Source organism: Puma concolor, chromosome B1, assembly GCF_028749965.1.
Source record: "Puma concolor isolate L17-30 chromosome B1, mPumCon1.1.hap2, whole genome shotgun sequence".
Lineage (NCBI taxonomy): Eukaryota > Metazoa > Chordata > Mammalia > Carnivora > Felidae > Puma > Puma concolor.
Genome location: NC_141670.1, coordinates 111,065,886 through 111,088,114, shown reverse-complemented (window position 1 = coordinate 111,088,114; position 22,229 = coordinate 111,065,886). Strand labels below are relative to the sequence as shown.

The window sequence follows — 22,229 nt, the reverse complement described above, 5'->3', positions numbered from 1 at the left end:
AATGCAATATGGACATGATTATTTTTATCTGCATATTAAAATCATTGCCATATTAAAAATATCTTGTATTACCACAATTTTTGCTCATATTTTGTTATTATGACTATGTAATCCCTAGAGAAAAATTATAATAACTTTTTAAAAGTTTGCTTGCTTGTTTGTTTATTTATTTTGAGAGAGAGAGAGGAAGAGATTGTGAGCAGGAGCAGGGCAGAGAGAGAGAGAGAGAGAGAGAGAGAGAGAGAGAATTCCAAGAAGGCTCTGCACTGTCAGTGCAGAGTCTAATGTGGGGCTTGAACTCACAAACCATGAGATCATGACCTGAGCTGAATCAAGAGTCAGATGCTTAACCAACTGAGCCACCCAGGCACCCTGAAATTATGATCACTGCTTTAAAAATCTGCCATTAATTCTCTGATGAATATTACTAATTAATCTTCACCTTATAAACTACACATCAATAGCCTTTTTACTGATTTCTAAACAGCCTGGGAGTACTGCTGAGGTTATGCTGAATCTTCCTATGAATGTGAACTTTTCATTGTTAATGTCAAGACAACTGTCTTTGACTGAAAAAAAAAAAAAAAACACTGCAGCTAAAATTTGTTTCACAAGTTAATTGGGCTGAAACAGTTTTTGTGTCTCAGTAATTCATCTAAAAGTTGGCATTAGTCACCAGAGCAATGAGCCTATATTTAGTCACAAAATGTTTAGATCATGTTATAAAAGCAGCAAAGCCAGTGTAAATGATGAGTGAATTTATACCCCAAAGCTGAGACTTGAACGTATTTCTGACAAACAGTACTCCAGAAAGAATCCTAGAATAGAGGTGAAAGATGAGTCAAGCCAGTAATTTGATGATATATCCCTATAAGACATCAGATTTTCAGGTCCTGGAACATTTGAGTTTTCCAAGATGACAGACAGGAGATCCTAGCATTTATCAGTCTTTAATACTCAGGAGAGCAACAGATTCTCTGCTGCAGAGGACATACTGTTAGTGTTGATCACACTGAGTGTCTAGATGTTTATAAAGGAAGGGCTTAAACTACCTGTAGCTGCCAGCTATCAAACAGTGCTTATTGTTTTGCGAATTGGGGGATAACAGAAGTTCTCCTACTAAGTTCTCCAGTTAGAGACACATTTAGTTTCTTGATTTTCTTTCTGATACCCGAATAACTTCATGGAGAGTTAAGCTTGTCACCTACACATCAGTGTCATTTATATACTAATTTCACAAATATTATTGAACTGTGTCTGTAATATGTATGAGGCTTGCCCATACTAAAAGATGTAAGGATATAAAGAATATATAAGGATATGAGTATATAGGTAAGAATACACACACACATATACATACATATATACGTACATATATATATATACATATACATACATATGTATATATACATACATGTGTGTATGTATGTGTGTGTGCATATGTGTGTGTGTATATACATACATACATACATACATACATACATACATACATACATACATGGATATAAAGTTCTACCATCAAGCATTTGGACTAGTGGAAAAATCCAAAACATAAAATAAAATTAAGTTTCTATGGAATATGCTTTAACTAAAGCATAGGTTTATTTATAAAGCTAGGATCCTTAAGACATTGCAAATCAGGGAATCTTCTTATACACAGGGGAAGTATGTGCACCCCTAAGTAAAAAAGCTTCTCCCAACACTCATCTTTTTGGAATGATAAAAGGAAGAAAAATTAGCACAAATGCAACATATGTGCACTCTATAAAAGCTTGCTGATGAATAAACAGTTAAGTAACATCCACACTGGAGCATTTTGTCAACTGATGTCCAACACCAGTATGGACGGGAGTTCTTTCACATCTTGTCACTTATGGTGAATTCCTGCTACCTGCTTCACAGAGGGCTCCAGACCACTGTATCTGGATTAAGAAGTTATACCATTTGTACCAACAATAAGCAAAATGAGAGGAAGAAATAATACATTCACAAAGGATAAGGGAAAAGAGAGGAAGGAATTATAAATTCTTTCTGAGGGTCAGTGGAAACTTCACAGAGGAGGTGCTATTTGAAGAGGAACCAACATAAATGAAGAAGAGTTATCCAGGAAGAAACATGGGACAGGAATGTCCAAGCAACATTGGGAGTTTAATGGAGAAAGGAGACAGAAAAGCAACAAAAGGATTGAAGTAGGAATCTCCATCTCTTCTTATTTTGTCTCAATATTTTTTCCTTCCGTTCTTCACAGTAAATATTCATGGTATACTTTACCACTAATGGGACTTCCAGAAGCTACATTCTCCCAAATGTTTTCAACTTTCCATTTTCTACAAGCATCCTTTTGGTAAGTGATTATATGACTATGCGATTATGCTTTCACACTGGAAACCAGTAGTAAGTTAATTTCTGGTGGCACAACATTTCCCCAAAGATCTGAATAAAGAATCATCCAATGAGAATAAAACAAAACAAAGCAAAACAAAAACTATTGTGTTTTTTTCTTTTTAAAGATAATGCTGGATTAATTTTTATCCAGTGTTATAGAAACAATTCCTCTTAAAGGGATGCCTAGGACAATAATTTCATTTTTTAAAAATTACCAAAAATTATTCCTGGTTTTATTCCCAACCTTTTTGATTTAGTCATTAATAATTTAGTACTTGTTTCTAAGTTTAGCATTTTTTTCTGTTTGTTTATTTTTTGAAAGAAAGAGAGAGAAAGAGAGACAGAGTGAGAAGGAGACAGAATCTGAAGCAGGCTCCAGGCTCTGAGCTGTCAGCACAGAGCCCGATGCGGGGCTTGGACTCACAGACCCCAAGATCATGCCTTGAGCCAAAGTCGGACATTTAACCAACTGAGCCACCCAGGTGCCCCTTCTAAGTTTGGCATTTAAGCTCATAAGTTTTTCTCCATGCTTTAGCTATGCTTCAGTACTATCAAAGTACTACTTACTATCGGACAACAAATTTCTTATTTTTTACTTGCATTTTTAGCTGGGTCTCTGGAATATTAATGAATAGCTTATTGCACATATGTATGCATACACTTGCAAACATACCCACTTGCTTAATAGGTTTGAAAAAATGTAGCCCCATTTACTCTGGTAATTTAATCTTATTTTTTATTGGCTATAAAACATTCAATGAATTTCAAAATGAAAAAATAAGCATCACAGTAAAGCTGCAGTAATTCAGATTAACTGGCTGGTCTAAAGAGCCATATTTCTTTTTTTTATTGAAGTATAATTGACATACCATATCCCATTGGTTTCAGGTGTACATCATAGTGACTCAATATTTTTATACATTACAAAATGCTCCCCACGATAGGTCTTGTTACCATCTGTCACCACACAAAGTTATTACAATATCAACTATATTCCCTGTGGCATTATAACTGGAAATTTGTACCTCTTAATAAGTAGCCAAATTTCTGAATTATGAACATTTTTTCTAAGGAAAGGAAGATATATTTTATTTTAAATAAAAGGTAGTAAAGACTTCTTTGTCTATTTTGCAAGTAAGAGGTTCTGCCAGGGTTCCATTAAGAAATAGCTAAGAACCTTACATCAGCATGAAAATTACCATGTTAAATGCTGATTTGAAATCTTATTTACACTCACTTTCTTAGCATATTGCCTATCTACAATAGAAAGACATACCTAGGCCTAGACCATTCACATTACTGTCAATGGAAAAAAAATATTCATTTACTCATGTATTTTTGTGTTACTTACGCCACCTTCTAAAGGGATGTGAGATAGCTTCTCAGATAATCTAAATTATCAGACTTCCTCACCTGAGCTCTAAGTACATATACCTATGTTTCTTATTCAGGCTAACATGCAAAAGAAGGAATAACAAATTTATACTTAATTGGCACTTACAAAAATCTTAGATTGCCTCCATTTTTTTTTTATCACAACAGCTCAGGAAGACAAAATGAACTTGAATTTAATAATTGTTTGCTGAATCAAAAAAATATTTATTTGTTGCTTATTATGTGGAAGCCACTGTGTTAAGTACTTAATTTACTGAAGCTTGGCTTAGTCATTTGGTTCAATGGAATTTTTTTTTCAATAGACAGTTAGGTTCTCAGGAACATAAAGCTTAATTTAATTCAGTCTTGCAAAGCTACAAACTCCTAATTCACAGTAAGTAGCAGTTTTATCACTATTCAACAGTAAGATAATATGATCTTTAGAATGTGGATTTGAAAATTAAAAAAATATTCTTACACAAACTATTTGTAGGAATCATTATTGAGAGCAATTCACCGTTGGAATACAAATGTTATAGTATAACACAAATCAGATTTAGTATGACCCTAAATGTAAAGCATGCTCAGACTCTCTGGATCTGGGTGTTTAAAGTATAATGTGTGGGTTTTCACTGAGAGATTTCTTCACTTTGTCTCTCACAGAAGCCTCACTCTAGTTTCTCTTCTGTATGCTTCCCTTCTCCCTGCCTCCAACTCCAGAGGAAAGAGGGTGTTTCACTAAACCATTTTGAGACCCTGAAAAGGAAACCCTAGTATGTTTCAATGTCTTCTTGCACTTCCAACTCTAAGATAGGTTCCTTGATGGACAGATTGCTGGAGGGTGCTATCCTCCAGATCTTCAATGTTGGAGAAGGAGAAGGAAAGGTGATTCTCTAGGAGGTACTTTTTTGAAAACAATGGGATAAGAGGTGGTGGTAGAATTCTGTTTTAGATGTTCACTCAGTGGGTGTCTATTTAACTACATTATTCAAGTCTGGAGTATACTTGTATTCAACTCCTTACTACATAAACAGTAAGAATAAGCAAATTCAGCATAGTATCGTATATCCCCAGAATATACTTAATATCAAGGTTCGTATTTTACTTAAACCAATTTTCACATTAAGCAGTCCTTGGGGAAAAGGGGAGGAAAGAATTTAGTGAAAAATATCACAGGCTGTGGTAGTGTAAAAGGAAGCTAGCCTAGAATTTAAAAATTCCTTGGTGAAGCTATGAAATAGAGACACCTTGTACAGATAGTTTCTTTTCAACTCCCACTTGTAAATTCAAATACCCACTTTTCATTTATAAAATGTAAATAAATATCTACTTTTCATTCATAAAACACTTTCTATAATAATTCTTTATATTTAAACTACTTTATTGCCTGGTAACCAAATTGGAATAGATGAGCATCAAACAAGAAGATTTTCATACATATATGAATTCTCACCCTCTTAAGAAAAACATCTCCCCCTGCCCTGGAGTCTTTGAATGTGAAACATTCCAATTCCTGGACACGACTTTTCCTCTGTGCCCTTCACTCTTGCCATCATCCTTGAGTCTTTGACCTTAAGCCTACTATGCTCAGAGTATCATCTGTTGGATAAAAATGGGGCTATTAGATTTACAAAAGGAATTTCAGGTGATTTAAAAATTTCCCTTTAGAATGAAATCTTGCCATTTGCAACAACATGGATGGACCTGGAGCATATTATGCTAAGTGAAATAAGCCAGTCAGAAAAAGACAGATGTCATATGTTTTCACTCATATGTGGAATTTGAGAAACGTAATGGAAGACCATAGGGGGAGGGAAAGAAACATAAGTTACAAAGAGAGGGGTAGGCAAACCATAAGAGAGCCTTAAATACAGAGAACAAACTGAGGGTTGATGGTGATAGAGGGTTGGGGAGGCAGGGAAAATGGCAGATGAGCATGGAGGAGGGCATTTTTGGGGATGAGCACTGGATGTTGTATGTAAGTGATGTAAGTAAACTCACAGAAATCTACTCCTGAAGCCAAGGCTAACTGTATACACTATGTGTTAGCTAACAAGACAATAAATTATTAAAAAAAATTTCCTTTAGGAATTTGCTTTTTATGATTCTTAAAAGCTGCAAAATCACTAAACTTAGAAAGCATCTGAATTAAATTAAGAAATTCAAAGCTATGGTAATAGGAACTATTTAATGAAGCGTTATCCCTAATAGCAAAAGTTTAGAAAACAACCTAAATGACCATCTTCACAATAATGGGTTAATAATTATGATGCAACAGTATGATGTTACACCAAAACTAAAATTATGAGGATGATGTATGAACATGAAAAATGTGTTTATAAGTGAAAGTATTAGAATACAGAATAATTCAGTATATTCACATCATTGCAAAAAAATATAAATACATATGAGCTCTCCCTCATTTACCTGTAAAACAACCTTCTCCTTTGAAGCTTATGCTATCTGCCATATCACCATCTATCACTCCCTCATCGCTGTTACCCTTAGCATTATAAAAGGTCACTTCTAGCTTTCTCCCCCCATGTCCTGCTATCTACTATTTTTATTGACTTCACTGTCCATTTGATCAGCCCTTCCCACATCTATTCTTTTAGTTCCTTGAAGCAGATTTGGGTGGTGACAAAATCAAAGCTGTGGCCAAGGGTAGGAGTAGTTGATGTGAATTTAAAGTTAGAGTAAATAAATACCTATATTAGAATTTGTGACTACAGCATGTGATTTTTCCTCAAAAGGAATCCCTACCCCTTGACTCTTCCATGTTCTCATCTCCAGGCTTCTTCCTGATCTCGTTGATCTCCTCGCCTAAACTCTATTCACCTTATATTGGGTTTCCCTATTACTTTTGACATTGACAACCAATAGTTCCACATTTCTTTGTTTCCATAATACTCTGTTCTTGGGAATTGCCTCCTATTTGTCTTGTTTATAAATACCCCCCCTTTTTTTTTTCCAGTTACCTCCTTGGTGTTCAATACGAAATAAGGTAATTTCCTTGTGAAGATGATACATCTTATGATTTAAGCTAGCATGTGCATGCAATGAATATGAAACTTCGATGTCCCACAAGCATCTTAAATTCAATTAACTTCATTGCCTTTATCCCAAGACCTGCTGCTCCTTCCATATCCCGCATCTCATTGTGCACAAAGTCAACCAAGCCAAAATCCTGGCTAATCATCCTTGACTAATTTTGTCCACTTTTCTCCATAAATTGATAAGCTCTGTTAATTTTGTCTTTTAAATATTTCTTGATTCACAATACTTTTTTCCCCCATCCCTTCTACTGCCGTCATGACCACATAATCTCTCGACTGGAGAAATATATTGGTTTCATGACTGATCACTCTCCTTCCAATTGTATCTTCCTCCACATTGCAACCAGCATGATCTATCTAAAAGGCAAATCTAACCATGTGACTTCCCTGCTAAAAACTCTTCCATGGCTACCCATTCCCTATGTCAAGGCTTCTTACAGGTTTACCCTGTACATATGTGCATCAAGTGTAGTGTCAAGGTATCAGTGACCTTTTCCCAAAAAGCTAAGATTCACTGGCCTGGAGCATATAGTTTCTCAGACCTTGATGACCTAGCTTTCACTTGCAGAGCTCTCACTCCATAGCAACTACCTTGGACTTTGACTATTTGCATTATGTTTCCATTTTTGTAATATTATTCACTGTTAATACTGTCTAATAGCCTTGATTTTATTTTCCTTGAGCTTATGCTTTCTTCAAGAGAGAAGCCCTAGACTTCTCTAGGAAGCCTTCTCTAAAACCCACTCAGAATGCACTGTACTTGATTGAAATTTCATATGACACTAAGACCATCTGCTATGTACCTAAATCCCCAACTATATTTCAAAATCAAACATGGCAGGAACCATGTGTTGTTCATTTATTTGTGTATCCCCACGTCTAACACACAAGCCTATCACAATGCCTGAGACATATTAGTAGCTCAAAAACATTACTGTGGAAGAGAAAGTGCAAATATGAAATCAGTTAAAACAGGGAAGCAGAATTATGGGTAATTTTTATTGCTAAAATTTCCCTGTAAAGGGGGAATTTTAAATTCCTGTCCTTCCAATCATTTGCACATTTATCCTTTTAACAAGTATTTACCAAGTGTCTGTGTATTAAAGCCTTTAAAAAATAGAAAATAAACAATATATTAGAACATAGTTAGGTATAAGCAAATATCCATGTGATATATAAAAAGATATCAATTGAAATTTTCAAAGCATAAATGCTTAGCTATTACTACAAATAAGTCAGTAGAAACGTCACATGAAAGCAGTTAAAACATTTAAAGAGTCTTCAAAAAAATAACATGTAACCACAGGATGTGGTCAATCCCCAATCAGGCCACAAATATCTTGCCACTAGGTCACTAGATGCAGATAAGCCTGTGATTAGAAATGTTTTTAGCTGGTGCCACAGTGTGCTGGTTTGTGCAAGAGAACAAACAGGGTATGGGGTTAGTGATCAGACAGAGTCATGGCCCTATAAATTTATCCAATATACCAAATTAAAAAGGGTTCATGCAATATTTTTTTTTTTTTGCCAAATGCCTGAAGAATACCTTCCACATACAAATTATACAAGGTTGTAAAAGAATACAAGAATCAGTGCATGCAAGGCAAATGCTGCTGATCTTTACATCTTTGCCATGCAAATGACAGATTCATCCTAATGTTAGATCTAAATTACTTTTGGGAATGTTGAAAGATGTTGAGGAAAGATAGTGAAGTAGAGAAAGATTTTATGAACTCAGAGTTTGGCTTCCCACAGAATACAAAAATATAGCACTGGCTAGTAATGATCTCACATGTACCTCTGGGAGATTTTATTGCATTATTTAATATTCTGAAATACCAAATAGAATTTCTACATATTTTCCTCATCATAAAATATGTTTGAATGTCTATTACTCTGTGATGTTGTCACATTTTTCTTTGAATATTATTTTCAGTTTTGACTAACTATAGGAGAGATTCAGTCAGAAGATGGAACAATGGAGAGAAAGAAAGTTCTACCCAGAGAAAAGTAAAGAAGTCATCCTATGAATCTGAAACCATCTCTGTAATTCTGGCCTAGGTTGAGGAACAGGGATTCCTTTCATTTAAATCCGCATTTTTTTTCCCTAAAGCTCTGAAAGTCCAACATTCTTTATACATTTGCAATATACATGTACAGTTCACTTTAAAAAGTCCAATTTACCCTCTCAAGATGACACTGATGTTTCTCTCTTTCTCATTTGTTCTCACCGTTGTCCCAATAACAATCTTTTTTTTTTCTTTCTTTCTTTCCTGAACTCTCACAATATCCATTTTCCTTGCTTCCCTTCTGGCCTCCCATAATCCCTTCGCCACCCTACAGCAAGAGAGAGCTCTGTAAAATGAAATTAGATGATTTCATTTCCTAGCTTTAATCTCTCCAGGGTTTCCCACAGCACACAATATAACATCCAAATTCCTTTTCTTGGCCTACAAGGCCTTGTGAGCTCTGGCCCACACCTATGTTATGTGTTACTTTAGATCCCTGTGCCTTAGTCCTTGTGGTGTTTTAAACCACAGTGGCCTTCCTTCTGCTCCACACTGAGGTCATTTTTTCATAGGGCTGTGTCTGTTGCTCACTGTGGGTAGAATCTCTACTTCCAGATCTTTTCAATATTTAGGTTTCTGTTCCTGACACCTCATAGCAATCCTACCTAATCACCCCCTTTAAATCAGCCATGAGTCCCTAGTCACTCACCATATATCTCCTGTTTTCCTCATAGCACTAAAAATAATCTAAAATTATCTGGCTGAGTTTACTTGTTTATTTACTTATTATCTATCTCCTCCTCTCCGACCTACTATAATATAAGTTTTGTATTGTCCATCACTGTATTTCCAGGACTTGGAGGAGTATATGTAAATAAAAAGGCATAACATAAATGTCTGTTGATTGAATTATCAGATTCATTGATATTAAGATCAACCAGAAAAAGCAGATCAGAGCTAAAAAATAAACGTTATAACAAATCTGGATAGAATCTGAAATTAGCTAAAATGACAAGGTTAGAAGTTAGCCATCTTGTGTTAGAATTCTGTGTCCGCTATTTACTACTACTGTGTGGCTTAGGAGAATCATTTCATCTCTCTGATCTTCAGTGTCCTCTTTTATGAAATAACAAAAATACCTAGCCAATGTAAGCAATGAAGGAGTTAATATAGTTGCAGACCATAAATAGTGTCAAGTACACAGTAGGTACTCAATGAACATTAGATACAGTTATTGTTATTTCAATACAGTGAGTCCACTTTGATTAATAGATAGCAACCACATAACAAGTCACCATTGAGGTCTCAGATTTATAAATTTAGAAGTAGAAGTGATTTACAATAACTTGATATTTAAACCATAAGATTTATAAATAAAAATATCCATATAGTATGTTTAGAAATCTCTAATAATTTTTTTTTGGGGGGTAAAGTTATTTTTTTATTGTGGTAAGTTATACATAACATAAAATTTATCCCATTACTCATTTTCAAGTGTGCAATCCAGTGGCATGAAATGCATTCACAATGTGCAACCATCAGCCACTATCCATTTACAAAAATTTTTATCATCCCCAGAAGAACTCTCTACTGATTAAAAACTCCCCAATCTCTCCTCCCCCGCTCAGCCCCTGTCTCTATGAATCTGCTTATTTTAGATATTTCATATAAGTGGAATGATACAATATTTGTCCTTTTACATCTGGCTTATTTCACTTAGCATATTTCAAAGGTTCATCCATGTTGTGGCATATACCAAAATTTCATTCTTTTTTAAGGCTGAATAATGTATGTATATAGTCTATTCATCTGTTTATCTGTTGATGGGCATCTGGTCTGTTTCCACTTTTTGGCTATTGTTAATAACGCTGCTATGAACCTTGGTACATAAGTATCTGAGTCCCTGATTTCAATTCTTTTGGATATATACTGAAAAGTTAAATTGCTGGATCATGTCCCAATTCTATGTTTAATTCTTTGAGGAACTGCCAAATTTTTTCCAAAGTGGCTGCACTACTTTCCATCCCACCAGCAATGCACAAGGGTTCCAAATTCTCCATATCCTTGATGCAATTGATATTTTCTGTTTTATTTTCTTTTTATATTAGCCACTCTAATGTGTATAAAGTGGTATATCATGGTGGTTTTAATTTGTATTTTCCTTAATGATTAGTAATGTTGAGCATCTTTTCATGTACTTATTGGTTATTTTTGTATCTTTTCAAAAATATCTATTCAAATGCTTTGCCCAATTTTGAATTGTGTTGTTTTTGTTACTGAGCTGTAGGAGTTCTTTATATATTTTAGATATTAATCCTTTATTAGATGCATGATTTGCAAATATTTTCCCCCAATCTCTGGATCATCTTTTTACTCTCTTGAAAGTGTCCTTTGATACACAATTTTTTGACTTGTTATTATCTTTTTATTATAAGGGATACAAATGAATGATCAGGTGAAGAGGTACATAGGACAAGGTCTAAAAGAGTCCTAAGTGTAGAAGCTCCTGTCCCTGTGGAGTCAGATTGTGCCACCCTACCAGTACATCAATGGATACACATTTTTTTTTTTTATGAAGTCCAATTTATCTCTTTTTTTTCTTTTGTTGCCTGTACTTTTGGTGTCATATCCAGGAAATCACTACCAAATCCACTGTCATGAAGGTTTTCTCCTGATTTCTTCTAAGAGTTCTACGGTTTTAGCTCTTACATTTAGGTCTTTGATCCATTTTGAGTTAAATTTTATATATGGTATAAGGCAAGGGTCCAATTTCATTATTTTGCATGTAGATATCCAGTTATTCTCTAATGATTTTGGCTATGTGGGAAAATGACTAAAAGGGCTATCAAAGTTTGTATATATTTGCAGAGACAGAGAAAGACAGATACCATATGTTTTCACTCTTATGTGGATCCTGAGAAACTTAACAGAAGACCATGGGGAAGGGGAAGGAAAAAAAAAGTTACAGAGAGGGAAGGAGGCAAACCATAAGAGACTCTTAAAAACAGAATAAACTGAGGGTTGATGGGGGGTGGGAGGGAGGGGAAAGTGGCTGATGGGTATTGAGAAGGGCACCTGTTGGGATAAGCACTGGGTTTTGTATGGAAACCAATTTGACAATAAATTTCATATAAAAAAATAAAATGCATTCAAAGTTTTCTTTTATATAGAGACTATAAAAATTACAATAACCTGTTACCAGAATTTTAATCCACTTCAAAATATCTCACACAATGTTTTGGGAGAATTTGTTCATATTTAATCCTAACCATTATAGCACAGAGCACTCTCTACAGGGAAGAACTCATGCAATTCTACCCTCCCTAGGATAATATCTCTATGAACAATATTAAATTGGCTTTTATGTTGAAATTTAGAAAAAACTCTTTGTAGCAACAATAAAATATGTATGTACAAATAGATTCTCCTAAATTGTAAATATTTTAAATAGTACCTGTGAAGCAAGTTTATTCTAGTTTATTCTTGTTTTTTCTTTATAGTGAATATAATCTAATCACTTAATACAGTTCTAGAGAGGTCAGAAAATTCTCTGCTTGTGCATATACCTCTCTATTTCTTTTCCTCAACTTCACCAGATGAACCCCAGATTGCAATTCTGCATAATTTCAAAAGAGCTAAAAAAAACTTGTTGACATAAAAAGGTGTATATCAAACATTGACATTAGATGAATCACCCCATTAGAAACTTAAAGTTATACTACTTAGGAGATCCATAAAGTTCTATCCATTTCTTTATGGGACATTAAAATATTATTAAAATAAGGCTATAATATTTTATTCTTTAGGATAACACTAATAACTTTTTTATGAAAAGATTTTAAATAATTATTGAAGTATGAGAAACACAAGAATAACAAGTTATTTGAGATGTTTTATGAGAAGTAAGGTTCTTTATCAATTAGGAGAAGGACATTCATATTTAGGGCAACACAAATATGTATAAGGAAGAAATGAATAGAAAATATGAAGATGAATACAAATTAGAAATAATGCAATAATAAAACTTAGATGCTCTCAGTAGCATTCAGAAAAATATTTGTCATTCATAGGGTCCTAGTCAGACTTTGGGTAAATTTTTGCTCTACCATTTACTGTTCTTGGCGAAGTTATTAAAGTTCTTTTTTCATCATTCATAAAGAAGACCAATAGTTTTTTGAGTTTACATATGATAAAGTTTATAATATACTCAGAAAAATACTTAGCATATATTAATACCTCAACAATGTTACCTATTATTATAATGGTAGAAAAGCATGAACTTTTCTGTGTCAACGGTTATTATGTCTTGTTTCTATTCTTGAAGGTAATGCAGCTTGAATAGAGATTTGCAACAAAAAGTCTACGTACTAACCAAAGAGAATAAATCTGTGTGAAGGAAAGATTTCTAAAGAATATTGTACATTGTTCTAAATAAAAATACAGAGAACTATACATTTTTAGAACTTTTTACCTAAGATATAATTTATTCTTTCAATTTCCTTATTTAGCCAAAGACACTAAGGCACAGAGAAGGTAGTACATCCAAGGTCACACAAATAGGCTATACATTTATAATAAGCTAATTTATTAAATTTCAGGGTTTCAAATTTCCACAATGTTTTCTTTGTCAGATTAATGCAATAAAAGTATAAAATGGAATGCTTGCACCCCCTGAGATCTGCCAACAGGAAGGTAGAATAATAAATGGATACTCAAACTTGGTGTAAAAAGTAAGCACATACTTCATAGCATAAGAATTCATCTTTCCTAGGTGCCACCATCACAATATTTTTGCATCCAACTCTACATATTTGTTTCTAGACACCTCTTTCTCATTATATTTTGATCTTTCCTTTGTAAGACCAACCAGCTGCTGAAAGCCAAGATGACTTTAAAGGCTCAAAAGAACCAATATACCTGAGACTTGGTCTTTCGATGCAATTTTATTATTTTATTTTTTACTTTTTATTTTTTATTGAGGGAGAGTAAGCAGGGGAGGTGTAGACGGAGGGAAAGAGAGAACCTTAAGCAGGCTGCGTGCTCAGTGCCGAGCCCAATGCAGGGCTCTACCCTACCACCCTGGGATCATGACCTGAGCCGAAATTAAGAGTTGGACACAACCTGAGTTAAAATCATGAGTTGGACACTCAACCAACTGAGCCACCCAGGCACCCCAAGAGACTTGGTCTTTTCAAAGATTAGCCTAGCCCTGCTTCATTTGTCTTTGGCCTGCCTTCTACGTCCTTAATGGGAGATCAAGAAGAAGACTTCGTTCTATACATCGCCTACAGTGATCAAAGTGTCTACGGTCTGTGAAGCTGCTGCCTCTGAGGTAGGGGGGTCCCATTCTACAAAGAGAGAGGTGGTCCCCCTTCCTTGACCTAGTTCTCCCTCAGGCTCAACCACCACCTCCCTCCTTCAGGACCTGTACTTCCTATCGTTTGAGGCTCTCCTCCAGCCCCTCTTAGCAGGAGGGCTCATGGGGGAGGTGGCTTCTAGGACCTCTCCTTTGTCCCCTTTCTCTTTCCACCTTCCCCATTCTGCTTTAGATTTCTCGATTGTCAATCTCTGTCACATCCAGTGATTGTTTTGCTTCCTGTTCCCTTTCTAACTGCCCAAGGGGCTCAGAACCCCGACATTCCCTTCCTTTCACTACCTTCTTTTTTGGGGGTAGATGGGAGGGACTGAAATTGTGGGGGGAAGTTAGGAGGCACATCAATAAAGAGGAAACCACCAAGCCAAAAAAAAAAAAATACTTCCACTCCATAGTTAAAAATCTGAACTAGAATCATCAAGCTGCCCAACTACCAACTGTGATTTTATACCCTGAGGGTATCTGCCATAATAGCTGGCATATAAAGAAACAGGTCAGATTTATTAAGCACTAGTTTTGTTGGGACACTTTGTGAACACTGTCTTATCTAATCCATTCAAACATCTTATGAATAATATTATGTCTATTTTAGAGATGAAAAACATGAAGATTGGCAAAGATAAGCTTCAGAAAATCACAGAGCCAGAAAGTAGCTGATAAGGGACACATATATGGATCTGAATTTATAGACCATGCTCTCAGCCACAATGCTTACTGCCTCCTACAAGGGTAAGGTACCAAATAGAGCTGATTTAGTTTTTGCCAAATTTCTAGGCATGGATTTTTATCATAGGCTATATTATATCTAATATTTATATCAATTACATGGAATTATATTTGACACTTGGAAAATATAAGAAAATAAATAAAAATGAAACTGTAAGCCCTAAAATGAACACATAGTTAAGTACATGATATTGATCTTGAAAGCTTAAGTCCAGGATAAAAATAAAATTTCAATGTCGGAAAAAGAGAAATCAAAAAGTAATTATCAGTCAAAGTTCTACTATAAACAAGGCTCCTTTTGCTCATGTTTGGGGAGGCAATTAGGTTTTGGAAAAGAGGACATGTAAAGAAGGCTCCTCAGACTTAGCTACAGGTGACTTGCCTGCAAGGGTTAACTTTGATAACTATCTGTTCTTCATCCCTCCTTCTCACTGGGAAAGCTTCTGGGTTTCAAAGGGGCCACATGCCCAGTGCACTGTACCGACATTGGGTTTTTATTCTCTGTGACCTATCTCGTTCCCCTTATATTTTCAAAGAAAGGGATATTTATAGAAACTTCTAGGTCAGTTGCTTCAAAGTTGCCCTGGAGAAAATATCAGTTAGACAACTGAAAGGATTTCAGAATAAAATATTTATAGAAATAAAAATAAAAATATACATTTGCATGTTAGTATATATGAACAAAGATATCTAACTGTTCTGAGATCTAGCCTCTGAATACTAACATAGTGTCAATGTTAAAACGACTTATAATAATAGGAAAAGTAAGTTAATTAGAAGTCTGTGATTTGCATTAAAATACTTTCTTTCATTAAATTTATTCTTTTAAGTAGAGAGTTCAAAATTGCTAAGAGGTCATCATCTAAGGTGACAGATAATTAGAAAACTTAACTTGTATTCTTCATTAGTTTAAAAAAATCCTGGAAACCACATGAAGATAGACCAAATTAAATATCATTATTTTTCCCAATAATATTCACAAAAGCAAGAATGACAACTGAGAAAAACAAGTTACATGATTTTTAATATTTTATTTTTAATTTTTTTTTAACATTTATTTATTATTGACAGAGCACAAGCAGGGGACAGGCAGAGAGAGGAAGAGACACAGAATTGGAAGCAGGCTCCAGGCTCTGAGCTGTTAGCACAGAGCCCCACGCGGGGCTCGAACTCACAAGCCACGAGATCATGATCTGAGCTGAAGTCGGATGCTTAACCAACTGAGCCACCCAGGCGCCCCATGATTTGTAATATTTTAACTATTTGTGGATAGCTTTCCAATATCTTTTTATAAAATCTATCTATGGCTAGCTGTCTGTTGCTCTATTTACCTACCCATCTTATACTTTTTCTATGTGAGATGCTAGTTTTATAAATGTTATTAACAGAAGACAGACTGCACTAGAAAATTGTGAAAACCCATTTGGACATAATACATTCAATTAACTCAAAAAACATATTCAAAAAACTTCAAAAGCCCACATCATTCTTGTCTATGTGGAAAGACATGTTGACCCTGATTCCTGCAAGATGATTTTACTTCAAGACAGGAAAAAACCAGAACCATAACAACCATACTCAAATAAAAAACAAAGCAACAGTCTTAATATCTTTAAAAAACAAAAACAAAAACAAAAACAAGAAAAACTTGGCTATGGTACCCTTCAAGAGATGGTCCCTTCTTCCTCTCCACAGTATAGCTTACTAAACCAGGAATGAACTGTTTAAATATAGTACATTCACATAAGAACTGTCTTATTTTAAATGTTGGCAGGTAAAGGGAAAAGTGCTTGGAAATACATCATTAGCTAAAAAAGACAGATTGATCTTTAAATCTTACTTTTACATCGAAAGCCCTTTGAAACCATTTAGAAAGCTCAGAAAAAAATGGAAAAAGTGACCATATCTCATGCAAAGAAAAGAATGCTTAAAATATTTACTAGCAGCAGGTACAAGCTGGTAGACTGGGATAAAACTGTCAATAAAATACACAAGCAGACACACACACACACACACACACACACGCACCAGATCTCCAAGGAAACTGGAGGATTTTATTATAGGGAAGTAAAATGTGTAAGGTGATTTTCTGACACTGACCAATTTATTCAGAAACTACAATTATGTTTCTGATTTGCCTGAGCATTTTGGCACAAACTTCAATTCTCTCCTTTAAGGAAAAACCCAACATGTGAGGGTTTGAAGGAATTACCAACCATTTCCTCAAATGAACTCAGCCCCACTTGGTCCCCACCCTGAATACCACAATAAAACACACTAGGCCCATAGAGAATCTGCCAGTGAAGAGTCAGGGAGATAGCAAAGACCTTGACTTAACAGTGTAATGAATAGTGATTCCAAGTATAACCTTAGACATTGTACAATTAAGCAAACAGAAGCTTCCAGATAACAAATGGACAAGCTTTGTAGAATTATCTCTATATATTTTCAGGCTCCCATATTTGAACTGATCTAAATCCAGACTTACTCTTTCCTCTCACCTCAGAGAAAGAGGTCTCCCTCCTTTAAAGATAAAAGGCTTCAGATATGATCTTAGTTTGTTCTTGCTTTTTCCCTTCTGAACTTTACTCTTCAGTTCTCCCCTCTCACTTCTTTTTCCTGGAGTTGGTTTTCTACGTTAATTTTTTTTTTTTTTTGAGAGAGAGAGAGACACAGATAGCATGAGCTGGGGAGGGGCAGAGAGAGATTGAGAGAGAGAGAGAGAGAGAGAGAGAGAGAGAGAGAGGGAGAGAGGGAGAGAGAGAGAGGGAGAGAGGGAGAGAGAGAGAATGCCAAGCAGGCTCCACAGGATGAGTGTGGAGCTGGATGTGGGGTTCGATCCCATGAACCAGGAAATCATGACCTGAGCTGAAATCAAGAGTCAGACACTTAGCCAACTGAACCACCTAGGTGCCCCACTTTTTCCTGGATCTTAAATATTCCCTTGTTCACTGGTTCCATCTAATTTGCCTATAAATTAATCTCCCATAAAAATCTGTCCACCCTTATTCTCTCTCCTATTAATCTCCCATCTTTAACTAGCTCCAGCCAATGTCTCATGGACATCCCAAAGGCATTTCAAATTGTGAAAAAATATATTCATTTTAGTCTACATTCTCGTATTATAATGGAGTTAATATATACATGGCCCCCACCTAAATTAAGCGAAATTCCACTTTCTTTCTCACCATAGCATCCAGTAGTTTATCATGTTCTGCCAAATTCTAGCTCGAAAATACCTTCAGACATGATCACCTCCTCTCCATCCTCTATCCCAAAGTTAGTGCTTCAGTATGTCTCACATAAACTACCAGACTATCTCTTATGGCCAAATTCACCTCTCCCTTCTACAAATATATTCTCCATATTGCTGCTATGTTATTGTTCTAAAACACAGCATGAACATATTAGATTCCATGAATAGCACCTGAAAAAATTATAAGGTTTTAAAGCCTGGAAAGGACTGCTGAGATAATCTACTCTTGCACAGAATAGTAGGATAATATTTCCAAAGACATCAATCACTAACAGATCTAGTGTTAGAATCCAAAGTTCCTGATTCCTCATCATATCCACATCAAAGCTTATTTTCAAATTTGAGTCTTGGTTTATCAATTGAGGCATTTATTTTTCACTTTCAATACCATGCAATCATTAAGTGCTCTTTCAACCATGTGTCTACATTATAAGGAATTTGTAAAACAAAAAGTGCTCTAGAACTTAGAAAAGTTAATGAAAGTGCTTCACTGGGCAACCCTCATTCAGGACAATAGTTCTCTCTGTTGACACCAATGGAAAAATGCTAGGACTATTTGCCAACTCTCAAACTCTTTTAAATGTTAAATATGCATTCAAATATGGCTAGAAATCAGTGTACATGAAAACATTAATCCAACAGGCAGCAGAAAGATGCTGTCATTCACCACTAATGGATTTCAGAACTCCAGAAAATTCTTACAAGCCTAGTTCTATGGGATATGTCATCTTTGTAAACAGCATATGGTGTGATACATAGGTGGAACAAGTTGAAGAAAAAAAAAATAAACGGAGCATCTGTGCACTCACTTCTTCAAGTTTTAACAGCCAATTAGGTTTTCTACAGTAATATTTATAGCTCCACAAAACTCAGGTACCAAATGTAATTATTTTCCCTTCTGGAGAATATTAGGCCATTAAACTGCAGAAGCAAGGGGGTATATTCTACGCACTTGCTGTTTCACGGAACTTAAAAAGAAGGATAATTATTTATTTGAAGACTGCCATCCATTTCTTGGACAGATACAAAAAAGATTAATGCTATGTGCCTGTATGTTAATTGTAGGGTTTCCATGAAACAAAATGTAAAACAACATTAGAGAAACATTTAATTTTCCTGGCATCATTAAGAATGGGGAGATTTTATCTTTCCAAATAACAAAAAATTATTCCTTTAAGTTACAAAACTCAGTTTAACTATTTTGACGGCGACATAGAAAAGTACTTTGCATACCTCTGAATTCTTAATTACAGTATGTAATTTTTTAAATGGCTCAGGATCATGATTATGATTATAGAATGCTGTGTTCTGTACAGTTTTTGGTGCCTAAGAACAAAAGAGGTGAGCAGAAAAATTTGCTCCCACCCTAAGCCCTCTCAAACCACAGTTTTTCTGGCTCTGTTTTTTTTTTTCTTTTTTTTTCCCCTTCATTTAAAATTTGCTTATTTTTGAGGTGCCTGGGTGGTTCAGTCAGTTAAGTATCCAACTAGGTTTCAGCTCAAGTCATATCTTATAGTTGTGAGATGGAGCCCTGAGTCAGGCTCCATGCTGACAGTGTGGAGACTGCTTGACACTTTTTCTCTCCCTCTCTCTGCCCTTCCCCTACTCACGTAGGTGCACACACATGCTTTCTCTCTCTCTCTCTCTCTCTCTCTCTCTCTCAAAATAAATAAATAAACATAAACATTTTTTTTGCTTATTTCCTCCCTCAGGCAGTCAATTCTTTCTTCTTGTTACTGCAATCACTGTTATGAGCTTCCTGGGACTCTGGTTTTCATTTCTCCCCTCGAATTTCTAGCTTCTAATTGTCGGGGGGGGGGGGTTGGATATTAGTAAAAGGCGAAAGATTTATACGATCTGAAGAGAAACCAGAGTATCGGGGGGTTGGATATTAGATCATAAAAACTGTTAAAATACATGAAGTCAATATATTCTGATGGAGGGTCTGGGATTCTTTATGGAGTGAAGTTCAAGTTTTAGTGAACATGTTTTTTTGACAGAATTTTAGTTTAATATAAAGACCTTTCCCGCTTACTGCATTCCTAGTAAGTAGAGATTGAAGAATAAACTACATTGTTTTTGTGTTTTTTTTTTTAAAGAGAACAATGTTGATCTCTAATAAGTATCTTCTAGCTAAAGATACCCAGGCATCAACTATTAAGTTAATATTTTCATTTTTGACATTTCAAGAAAATACAAAAAAGAATAAAAGTCTATATTCGTGGCTTCCCCAAGTTTAATCCTGTTAACATATTGGTATACTTGGTTCCAACTGCCCTTCATCTGATTAAGAAGAAAAAAAAACACTCAATTATTTTTATTTTTCCTCAATACAATCAAAACAATGCAGAAAAGTGAAAAGAAGGAAAAAGTACTCCAAATCCACAAACTGGAAATGTTGTGTGTGTAGGAGTGTGTGTGAAGGCTGTACACATGAAAGAAACACAAGGAGACATTTTTTTTTAAAAATGGGGTTCATTTTGTTATTAATCTTATTTACAAAATATTAATTAAATCTGATATTAATAGAAGAAAAATTAAACCAAATTTTAACTTAAATATTGTTAGTAGACATATATCTTAAAAATGACTCTTTGGGATGCCTGGGTGGCTCAGTCGGTTGGGCCTCCGACTCTTCGTTTCAGCTCCAGTCATGATCTCGCAGTTCGTGAGTTCGAGCCCCACATCAGGCTCCATGCTGTCAGCTTGGGATTCTCTCTCTGCTCCTCCCTGCTTTCCCTCTCTCTCTCTCTCTCTCAAAATAAAACCACCACTCTGAAGTTTTAAAAAAAGAGAATTCTGAACAAAAATTAACAACCAAGAATAATTTTTAACTACTTTTCAATTTAGATGGTTATCAGCTGACTCCCTGCTTTTAATGACAGATAAGGGCATTAGCATTCTTCTATTCCCTTCTAATTTCCCTCCTTCACCTCTCTAAACGTTACCTTGTCTGGGTTTATATATTCACATTCTGTTGATGGTCAGTACTTCCCAGCACTGTTGAGTATTCATGTCATCTCAGTGAGGACTAAATGCTTATAAGCTGGACCTTTTATCAGAGTCTTTTTCATTCATGAATTCATTTTGATTGATTGGCTGGATTTCAATTTTTCAAGTAGTTCTTCCAGCTCTGCAACCCCTAGGTCCCACCCTTGCCCTATAAGAATCCAGTGAATTTTGTATTTTGGGAGTGTTTTCCATATTTGAGAATTTTTACACTGTCTTTCCTTCAGTGGCATCTTGCTGCCTAGATGCCTAAAGAATGCTCTCGTCTTACAAGTGTATCAGCCTAACTAGGACACATCTCAGATTCATATTCTGATTCAAAATTTCCTGGAACATATTGTGCTTTTAATATACAGATTCAATTCTCTCTTCATTTTACAGAAGTTCTCTTGAGTTATATATTCTGTTCCTTATTTGGGTTTTCTATTCAGGGATCCCAATTACTCTTACGTTGAATTAGCTTTAGCTCTGTTCCAATCTATTAGATTTTCTAAAACCATGGTATTTTCATCTCTTTCATCCACATACACTATAATTATCACAAGTCCTTTTACTGTGTCACTAATTAGCTAATCAGTGGTGTTTATCAACTACTTCATATTTTGTCAGTCACTTATTCAATAATGATGTTCATTTGGTCCTCAATTTGTTTCCTCAGGTATATGACATCCCTTTTATCTTCTAGGCTTTGGGTTCTTAATTTATTGATTATGTTCTTATTAAGTTGTTTTTTAATGTGAAGCAACTGTGAGAATGGTCAAGACTGGGTCAACTCAATGATAAAATTCTAGAAGTACAGAGCGCATTTAAGAACTAAGTTACACTACACTTCTCTGTTCCAATTCAGAATGTTTTGTTTTATATACTGGAGACAAGATTTGTGAATGTATTTGCTTTAAGCTACACCCCATTCCTTATTTGGTTCATAATAGTTTGTTTAAGTCTTAGCTAGTTTTGCTTATGTGATAGGTATTAGGTGGCAGGGACGGGGGTGGGGGAGAGACAGATTTTTTTTTTAATGCTTATTTATTTTGAGGGAG

The 22,229-nt window shown here is 35.2% G+C and overlaps 1 protein-coding gene and 1 long non-coding RNA gene across 21 annotated transcripts in view; one reads left to right on the top strand and one right to left on the bottom strand.

The window, feature by feature from the left end:
- The window catches only part of CAMK2D (calcium/calmodulin dependent protein kinase II delta), a 316,489-nt gene that overhangs the window by 101,303 nt on the left and 192,957 nt on the right, over positions 1-22,229 (bottom strand). The gene's annotated exons all lie outside the window — the stretch shown is intronic.
- LOC147581806 (uncharacterized) lies at positions 14,074-14,561 on the top strand. Its single transcript, XR_015250284.1, has 2 exons — positions 14,074-14,136; positions 14,181-14,561. It is a non-coding gene; the product is annotated as an uncharacterized LOC147581806 (long non-coding RNA).